This window comes from Bombina bombina, chromosome 1 (assembly GCF_027579735.1).
Source record: "Bombina bombina isolate aBomBom1 chromosome 1, aBomBom1.pri, whole genome shotgun sequence".
In the NCBI taxonomy this organism is placed as follows: domain Eukaryota; kingdom Metazoa; phylum Chordata; class Amphibia; order Anura; family Bombinatoridae; genus Bombina; species Bombina bombina.
Genome location: NC_069499.1, coordinates 762,667,588 through 762,676,981, shown reverse-complemented (window position 1 = coordinate 762,676,981; position 9,394 = coordinate 762,667,588).

The following is a 9,394-nucleotide window of genomic DNA, read 5'->3' as shown; positions in this document are numbered from 1 at the left end:
CGTTACTTAAAAGTCATTCTGCTTCACTGGTGTAACATACACAAATTTTAAGGGGTAGTTCAAGTCTTGTATTGTATAAACACTCATTGTTGCTTCCCCAAAGCAGTTAAATATTAAATTATCCCTTGATTCTCCACAATTATTTTAAAAATTGTTTTAAAAAATGTCTCAAAATGAAAATAATATGGAAATCTCTGTTAACTCTCTCAATGACAAATTGCCTAATTTTATATCCCAAATGGATAACAAAATTAACTCACTTATTGCAGTTATTAACCCTAATATTTCTGCTCCTAGGAAGTGTAAATCCAAAACTAAACATTCATTATCTGCTTCCCCAAAGCAGTTAAAATCTTTAGGTCTGTCCCACCCAGACTCTCCTCCTGCAGCTCTGCAAATTGCAGACAACTCTTCTGCTGGCCGGCAGATTACCCTAGGCACCCGAACCCCTGATCATTACAAGACCCGCATATCAGGACGTATTTTTTCAGACTCTGACCTCACTAATTCTCTTTTAAAGAGATCAGTTTCTGACCTAAAGGCTCGTAGAAGACAATTTAACGATATTTCCTCTTCTGAGGAAGATTATTTTTCTGATAATGAGCATTCTAATCACTCTGATAATTTTTCCTCCGATTTTGACTTTGATGATTTTTTAAAATATAAAAGACGCAAAAAAGCCCATCATCATAATTTACCCCATAAAGATTTTTTTTTTTCTAGATTCCCTTGGTAACCATTAACTAAGCCCAATTAATTACAGTATCCCCTTTCTTCTGAAGTTTCCCTCTAAAGAGATTGCAGATTATATGGACCATTAACAAATCTGCTAGTTCTAAACTTAGAGCGGAATGCCCCAGACCCGCTCTCCCAAATGCCCAAGACCCTGTATTGGTCCCCAAGGTTCTAATTTGAAAAAAGGTCCTGACCTGCTCCTTTGGGCCTGTCAAGACAAACTTTTAGACACTACTGGTCCCATAGCAAAAATGTTTGATTTAACAAAAGGGGCTATCGCCTCCAATTCTTCTCTAGATGCTTTCGTCATAAGAGAATGGATTTTAAGGTCTGTAGCCTTTCTGGGCAATACTAACAAAGCGATCGTTGCCGAAAGGAGGAGAAACATCATTAGAAGGTTAGACCCTAAGCTTTCTGATTTTTCCACTACCCAATACTCCACTGATACTAATGGTCTACTTTTTGGAGACACGTATTTATTCAAAATGAATAATTATGCCAAAACTTTCAATACATTGTCTAAAACGAAATAAACTATTAAAAAGACCCTTTTATACACAGTCTAGTGTTTTTGACAGGGCCTGGAAAAAAAGGGTCAGTTTTCCCAGCCGCTCCAATTACAACACATTCAATCCAAGGTCCCAATATTATTACTCCAATAAGTACCAAACCCAAACACAAAACTCCTCATTTTTCCCCTTAAGAGGTCGTTCCTGGCCATCAAGGTCTTTCAGAACCAGAGGTCTTCCAGAGCTCACTCAGGTAAATTTCTTCTTCCCCCCTTTTTACTTTTTTTCCCCCAACAAAATAGGTGGCAGACTCACTGTGTTTTTTCCCCAATTGGTAACTTATCATCTCAGATCCCTGGATTCTGCAAACCATATCTGGAGCCATAATAGATTTTGTCAAAACCCCTTGTCAATTATCTCTTCCAACTCCCATAAAATTCTCAAATCTAGACAAATGAGCCATAGATTCAGAAATTTCATCTCTGGCATCAAAACAGGCTATAGAATCGGTCCTCAGGGACAAGAACAGTTACATAAGCAACTTATTCCTGTTCAAAAAAGAAGAATGGTCTCTTTCGACCGGTGATCAGTCTCAGAACTTTGAATGCCTCTGTCCTTTAGCAACACTTCAAAATGGAGGGCATTTATCTTCCTTGAGATTATCTATAAGATTGAGATTGGTTTGTTTGGATCTAACCAATGCTTACCTAACTGTTCCTGTCCATCAGGATTTCAGGAGATTTTTTCGCTTCTATTGGAACAACATCCTTTGGCAATTCACATGCCTCCCATTCGGTCTTTCCTCTGCCACATGGATCTTTAAAAAAAATTCTGAAACCAGTCTCAGCTTGGCTAAGGTTCAAAGGTGTTCGTCTTATCATTTATCTGGACGATATCCTCATAATGAATCAAGACCATTCTACCCTTTTATCTCATCTCAACCTCACCATCTCCCTCTTAGAAAATTTGTGTTTTCTCATAAACAGGGAAAAAAATCAGCTCTTACTCCCTCTCAAAATCTGACTTTTCTTGGTTTCCAAATAGACACCATTTCCTCTATCCTCAGTCTTCCTCAAGACAAGATTTCCAACATAAAGAAAGACATTTTGCTTGTGCTCAAAATACCTTTCTTCCCTCTGAGACTTCTAGCTTGCATCATTGGCCTTCTTTTCTCCTACATCCAGGCAATATTTTCTGCTACCCTCCAATATCGGTCGATTCAACGTCTGAAAATTCACTTCTTTCACAAAGGTCTTTCTTTTTCACATCCTATCTCCTTCTCCCAGGTGGCTCGTCAGGAATTCAACTAGTGGCTTCTCAATATGGATGCATGGAACGGCAGAGTAATCTTTGGGAATGCTCCAGACATCATTATAGAGGCAGATGCCAGCAATTCTGGCTGGGGCGCCCGTTGTGGTTCTTTTATCACTGGTGGGAAATGGACAAATGCAGAGAGAAATCTTCAAATAAATTGCAAGGAACTTCTTACGGGTTCTTTTGCAATAAGGAGTTTTGTTTGAAACTCTTCTCCTTTATCTGTGATCCTTCGCATGGACAATATTTCTGCCGTGAGATATCTGAACCGCTTGGGTGGAACCAAATCGAAAGCCCTTTCAGAGATCACGAAAGACTTTGTCCACCACTGTCTGGACAACAAAATCTCTATCCAGGGCGAATACATTTCTGGCTTCTCCAATTTTGCAGCAGACTGGAGATCTCGTTATCTTCAAGACTCCAGGGATTGGAAATTCCTTTCGGAAATGTTCCTTTCTCTTTCCTCTCTGAAAGGTCCCTTTGTAATAGATCTTTTCCGTTTCAGATCCAACTTTCAAATGAGACCCTATTTCAGTTGACGTCCGGACCCAGAGTCCTCTGCAATAGACGCGTTTCTCCAAACCTGGCCAATTCAATGCACCTATTCCTTTTTCCATGATTCCGGGAACCCTCACTCATCTTCAAAGATACCAGATCTCCTTTCTCCAGATTACTCCCGTTTGGCCAGTACAATCCTGGTACCCCTCTCTTCTGGAGCTCTCCTTCCTTCCCCCTCTTCTCATCCCTCAACTTCCCAATCTTCTATTAGACCCTCTAGATCGTCCTCATCCCCTCCTTCTGGACGGATCCCTCAACCTCGTAGCCTGGACAATTTCAGGGTCCCCTGGACCCTCAAAGGACTTTCGTAAAGGTCTAAATCCCTTCTTCAGGAATCATGGCCTCCTGGCACCAAAAAAGCATACCTTTCAGCCTGGTCCAAATGGTCTGGCTGGTGTTCACAAAGGAGTTTGGATCCAATTTCTGCCCCTCTTCCCAAAATAATTAATTACTAATCTTCTCTTTTTGATAATGGTTTTGCTTATCGTTGTATTAATCATGACCGTTCCGCTATTTCCACTAGTCATTAATGATCTTCCTATTGGTCGTCAACCCCATATTTGCCACCTTCTCAAAGCCATTAGAATCAAGAATCCTCCTTCTTCAAAATACTATTTTTTCTGGGATGTAGATCTTGTCATTTCCTTTCTGCTAAATTGTCCTTCTAATCATAATCTTTCCCTCAAACAACTCTCAGCTAAATTGGCTACCCTTCTCTGTCTCCTTTCCATTCATAGAGTTTCAGATGTTAGAGCTATTGACATCAATTCTAAAATGTTTTCTCCTTTTGGCGTAACTTTTATCATTTTATGTAGAACTAAAACTCTTTCTAAATATTTCTTCTATCCCTTTTTCCCTGCCCAACCCAATCTTTGCGTTGTTTCTTGCCTCAAGGAATACAAATCTAGAACCTCTTCTCTTAGATCCCCTTCTTCCTCTCAACTCCTAATTTCCTTTGTCCCTCCTCAGAATCCTGTCTCCTCTTCCTCTATCGCTAGATGGGTAAAATGGATTCTCAGAAATATCAACAAGAGCTTATGGAATATTCGTTTGTTAACAGTATCCGTATATGACAATATAATGAATCATGAATTGGTGATAACAATTCCATACAGGAATCCCACAGTTGCGGATAACACCAATTAAATATGAAGTTACATGTAACATCCAGTTATAAGATGACAAAGGACTCACCACACTTCTCTGAAGCCCACCGTGAAAGTATAGTCACCAATGCACGCAATTCGTATTCCTGATATTAGCGTGTAGTCTGCAAAGCAATTCCCAGTGTGTAGTGGACTCCAGCGTGCCGCCTCTGTAACACACCTGCTGAGTGTAAGGTGTGAGACCGCTCCGAGTTCCAGCGCTGCTCGGGCTCTCCAGAACCTGTAAAATTAAATTCCAATTTTCAAGCAAACAAACAGTTCACAGTTCCGGTGCAAGGAAAGGCAGGGAGAGATATCGATGGTTAAAATAAAATATATTTATTTATACTTGCATTAAAAATGTTAACAAGGCACAGCAAACAGACAGACTTCGAAGTCTGTCTGTTTGCTGTGCCTTGTTAACATTTTTAATGCAAGTATAAATAAATATATTTTATTTTAACCATCGATATCTCTCCTTGCCTTTCCTTGCACCGGAACTGTGAACTGTTTGTTTGCTTAAAATGAATTCTCTCTTTGTCCAGAGTAGAGGACTCTTTCTCTGCTCACTCTGTTAAAGGTGCTTCAGCTTCCAAAGCCTTTCTTAAATACTCCTCTCTCCAAGATATTTCAATCCAGCAGACTGGTCTTCAGAATCCACGTTTAAGCAATTTTATTTTAAACCAATTGCTTATGCTGCTTCCCCTCTTCCTTACTTTATTTACTTTTGCTTTAAACTAGCAAAATAGGAGTAATAAAATTCTGATTATCCTAGCTTTGTGATGGAATAATCTAGATTTTATTAAAGACACAGAGACGAGTATTTTCCCTCCTCCTCTTCCTTCTCATAGGTTTATTCATGTTTATATGGAAGTTGTTCTTAATATTTTTGTTTCTTTTCCAGCTCCCTCAATCTAACTTATTCCAGGTCAAGCACCTCAAGGACTCCAAGTTCAAGCCCCTAAACCTTTGTCCTCTTCAGCTATCAATTGGGATGTTCATCTCCAGTTATCTTTGTTCCGCTCCAGTTCCTGTTCCATTATGTTTTTCTGGATTTGTTGCATCATCTTCAGTTGATTTCTCAACATCCTTCTTCCTTTCCTTATGAACTTTCTAACTCTTCGCATCAAAGAAGAAAGAGGAGGAATTGGGACTATGTGGACATTATATGGGCACTATGAGTATGCTCATTGGCTACTCTCATCAGCTCATTTGCATACAACCTTTTCATTGGTTGTTCTAATTTTCACTATAGTGTTCAACTTTTTCTGTGTTTTCTGTGAAAAGCTGCATAAGTAGTAAAAAGAATGATTAGCAAAATACTCGTCTCTGTGTCTTTAATAAAATCTAGATTATTCCTTCACAAAGCTAGGATAATCAGAATTAAACGTCAACATTCCTATGGTATACAACTTCTTTTAGAACACTGGTACCTTTTCAACAAAGTACTGTATATACATATATAAACACATAAGTACACATGTATATATATATATATATATTGCAGACATCCCAACTCTCCCTAAAGTTCAGGGAGTCTCCCTGATTCTAATAGCGGCTCCCTGATGCTAGCAAATTGAGTGCATTCTCCCTAAAACTCCAAGTACTATGATCCAATGTGGCCCAAATTCCGGAAAAGTGTTTCTTTAAGGAATGCCTTTAGTTACTGGGACGCAGTGGCGTAGCGTGGGGGGGGGGCACAGGGGCGGTTGCCCCGGGCGCAAAATTCTGAGGGGCGCAAAATGCTTGGCTCCCAGCCTCCCCAGTCCCCACCATCTCAAGACAGTAGACAGTCACAGTCCCACTCCCAGCGGCGCTACAGGGAGGCTAAAAAATCTGACAGGCGCCTGCGCCCAGCCGTTCTGTCTCTCAAGTGAACTGTCTACTACTCTGAAGTCAAGATGTGCTGTGTAATGATTTAATTATCATCATTTTATGAGTGTAATCCTATCCAACCGTTACCTGCTGCTAGACTAGTGTTTACGCCACTAGTTAGCACGGTCCACTCCCACTCCCAGCGCGCATGTCAGGAGGGAGGAAGAAGTCAGAGCAGCAGAGCCAGAGTGGAGTCAGACTGACTAGCACGCTACGCCCGCAATGATAAGGTAAGTAGTGTCAACAAAAATTACCAAACTCATCACCAAGTCCGTATCAGAACCAGACCACCAGTGCCACTGCCAGCCATAATTATAATTAAATTATTATAGCCCCTGTTTTTGCCTGGGCCCTGGGGAATAGGGATTGGAAATGGCAACACACGCAAAATGCAGCTTAGCCTCTATCGTTACCCAGGTGACATCGTAGGGCCGGCCAGCCAGCCAGCCAGCCAAGTTCCAAAGGACCCAGAGTCACTCTGAGCCAGCCAGCCAAATTCCAACTTCCAAAGGACCCAGAGTCTGAGCCAGCCAGTATGCCAGAGTGTGAGAGTGATCTATGCTGCTTTAAAGTGAAAGCTGGTTATTTTATTTCAAATTCATTTTTAACCTGGGTAAAATAAAACTTACAAGATGTAGATGATCTACATCTTGTATGTTTTACCCAGGTTAAAAATGAATTTAAAAATAATAATAACTGGCTTTCACTTTAAAGAAGCATAGATCACTCTCACACTCTGGCATGCTGGCTCAGATGTATTTTAAAAATGAAATCCCATGTTTAAATATTAAACCATAAAAATGTAATTGTTAAGTTTTATATAATGTACTTACTTAATGTATATAATAAAGTAATGGCTGCCTGCAACCATATTGAATCCTAATTTTTAAGGATGAATGTAGAGTTTAGAATTCTATATATATATATATAGTATATATTTTTGTTGTTAAAATAAAGCTTTGTTTGTTTTAAAACAAAAACCTGTCTCCTAAGTTGTTGAGCTGTCTCCTAGATTCAAAGCAAATTTGCCAATCCCTACTGTACTGGTGGAAGAGACTCAGTCAGTGCTAATGGATTAGGGGGGCGCAATTCTTGCCTTGCCCTGGGCGCTGAGAAGCCACGCTACGCCACTGCTGGGACGTTATAGAACCCTCAAAGCATGCATCAGTAACCAAAAAGCCCCCACTGATTTGAATAAAATAAAGCACAAATACTACCTTATTTACTGCAGGTAATTAAACTTCGTATTCTTAAATATTTGAGCATTCAACAAGCGTACGATCACTGGAAAATAGGTTTGTTGTATGCGGTTGTGCAATAAAACAACTTTTTTTTTTTAATGTGACTTTAGTGGGAATCTATGATAAGTCTCTATCTTATTTAGGGTTTCAAGGTGTCCAATATATAACTGGGAGGGGGGGAGGCGGGCGCAGTAGCGGGAGAAGCCACCTCCCTGAAATGAGTTTTTGCAGGTTGGGATGTCTGTGTATATTATATATATATACATATATATATATATATATATATATATATATATATATATATATATATATATATATATATATATATATATATATATATATATATATATATATATATATATAGGTAAACAGGAAAAAAGTCCAAAGGTAGTATCCAGTAAAAACGTAACTTTTATTAGAATGTTTTAAAAACAACAGAAGTTTCCAAAAGGTGCATTGTTAGACAGAATACCCCAGTCTAACGCGTTTCAGCCGTATGGCCGTACTCATAGACTGCTGTGGTATTCTGTGCTTACAGAGAATATATACAGGTGCAATAAAACAAATAACGGCATCATCCAATTAAAAACATTTCTTGCTAACAAGCACTGTGTTTAACACTTTCTTATACATATCGTTGGAAACTATTATTTCTCAGCAGAGGCTTTTTTTGAAGCACATAATTAACAGTATAGCTTATTATGTTATGCTGCCACTGTGACTCTTTGTTGTCTGTCTATATTCTTTAAATTATGAATGTCTTTACATGCCAATTTTTTCCTTCAAACATTAATAATGAAATAGATAAAATAGATAATGAATAGTACCATCCTTGCTGTACTATACTATTTAAAGATATCTATGGGATGCTGTCTGCGATGTGTAGCTGTCACTATTGTTAAATCTTATTTTCTTATAGAATGATTATGAGTTAATCTTGTTTAATTAAATAATCTTGTAGACATATAATGTATTCTACATTTAGCTTTAGATTGATACTGCAGTATTACATGCATCATTTTCATTTTAACTAGATATTAATGTATTTGATTTCAAACTTACATAAATTAAATTGGGTTAGATTGTGTTAAAAATCTCTTCTCTCTATGTGATGTTGTTATTGCCAAAAATTAATGAGGTCAAACCTAGAATTAAAACCTAGAGGCGTTTGTGTTTTTAAACTCAATATCCAAAAGACCTCTCTCTTACTCAAAGCTTTATCTAAGTCTCCTCCTCTGACTGATAGAGATACTTTTTCTGCAACTGTCCATTTTAGTGTATCAGTATTGCGTGTATGCTTCTCAATGAAGTGTTTGGTTATGGGCAATAGTTTTTCTTCTCTCTTTCTACTTGATTCGGTGTCTACTGTTATGTTCGAAATATATATATATATATGGTAACATCTTAGTTTAGCGTTCTAAATAATATAGATATATACTGTATATCTATATATTTACTATTTAGAATACTAACGTTCCAGCGTTGTCAGATTACAATTTAGTTCTTCCTATGCAACTTCATGAAAAGACAAATACTAGTTCAGTGAAAAGGTAAAATGAATACTGTAATCACATTTGAAATTACAGACGGAAACAGCTCATAAGCAAAACAAAATTCCATAACTTCACATTCAATTTAAAGGGACACTGTACTCAAAATTTTTCTTTCGTGATTCAGATTGAGCATGACATTTTAAGCAACTTTCTAATTTACTCCTATTATCAAATTTTCTTCATTTTCTTGGTATCTTTATTTGAAATGCAAGAATGTAAGTTTAGATGCCGGACCATTTTGGTGAACAACCTGGGTTGTCTTTGCTGATTGATGGATAAATTCATCCACCAATAAAAAAGTGCTGTCCAGAGTACTGAAACCAAAAAAAAAAGCTTAGATGCCTTCTTTTTCAAATAATGATAGCAAGAGAACGAAGAAAAATTGATAATAAGAGTAAATTAGAAAGTTGATTAAAATTGCATGCTCTTTCTGAATTACAAAAGAAAACATTTGGGTTCAGTGT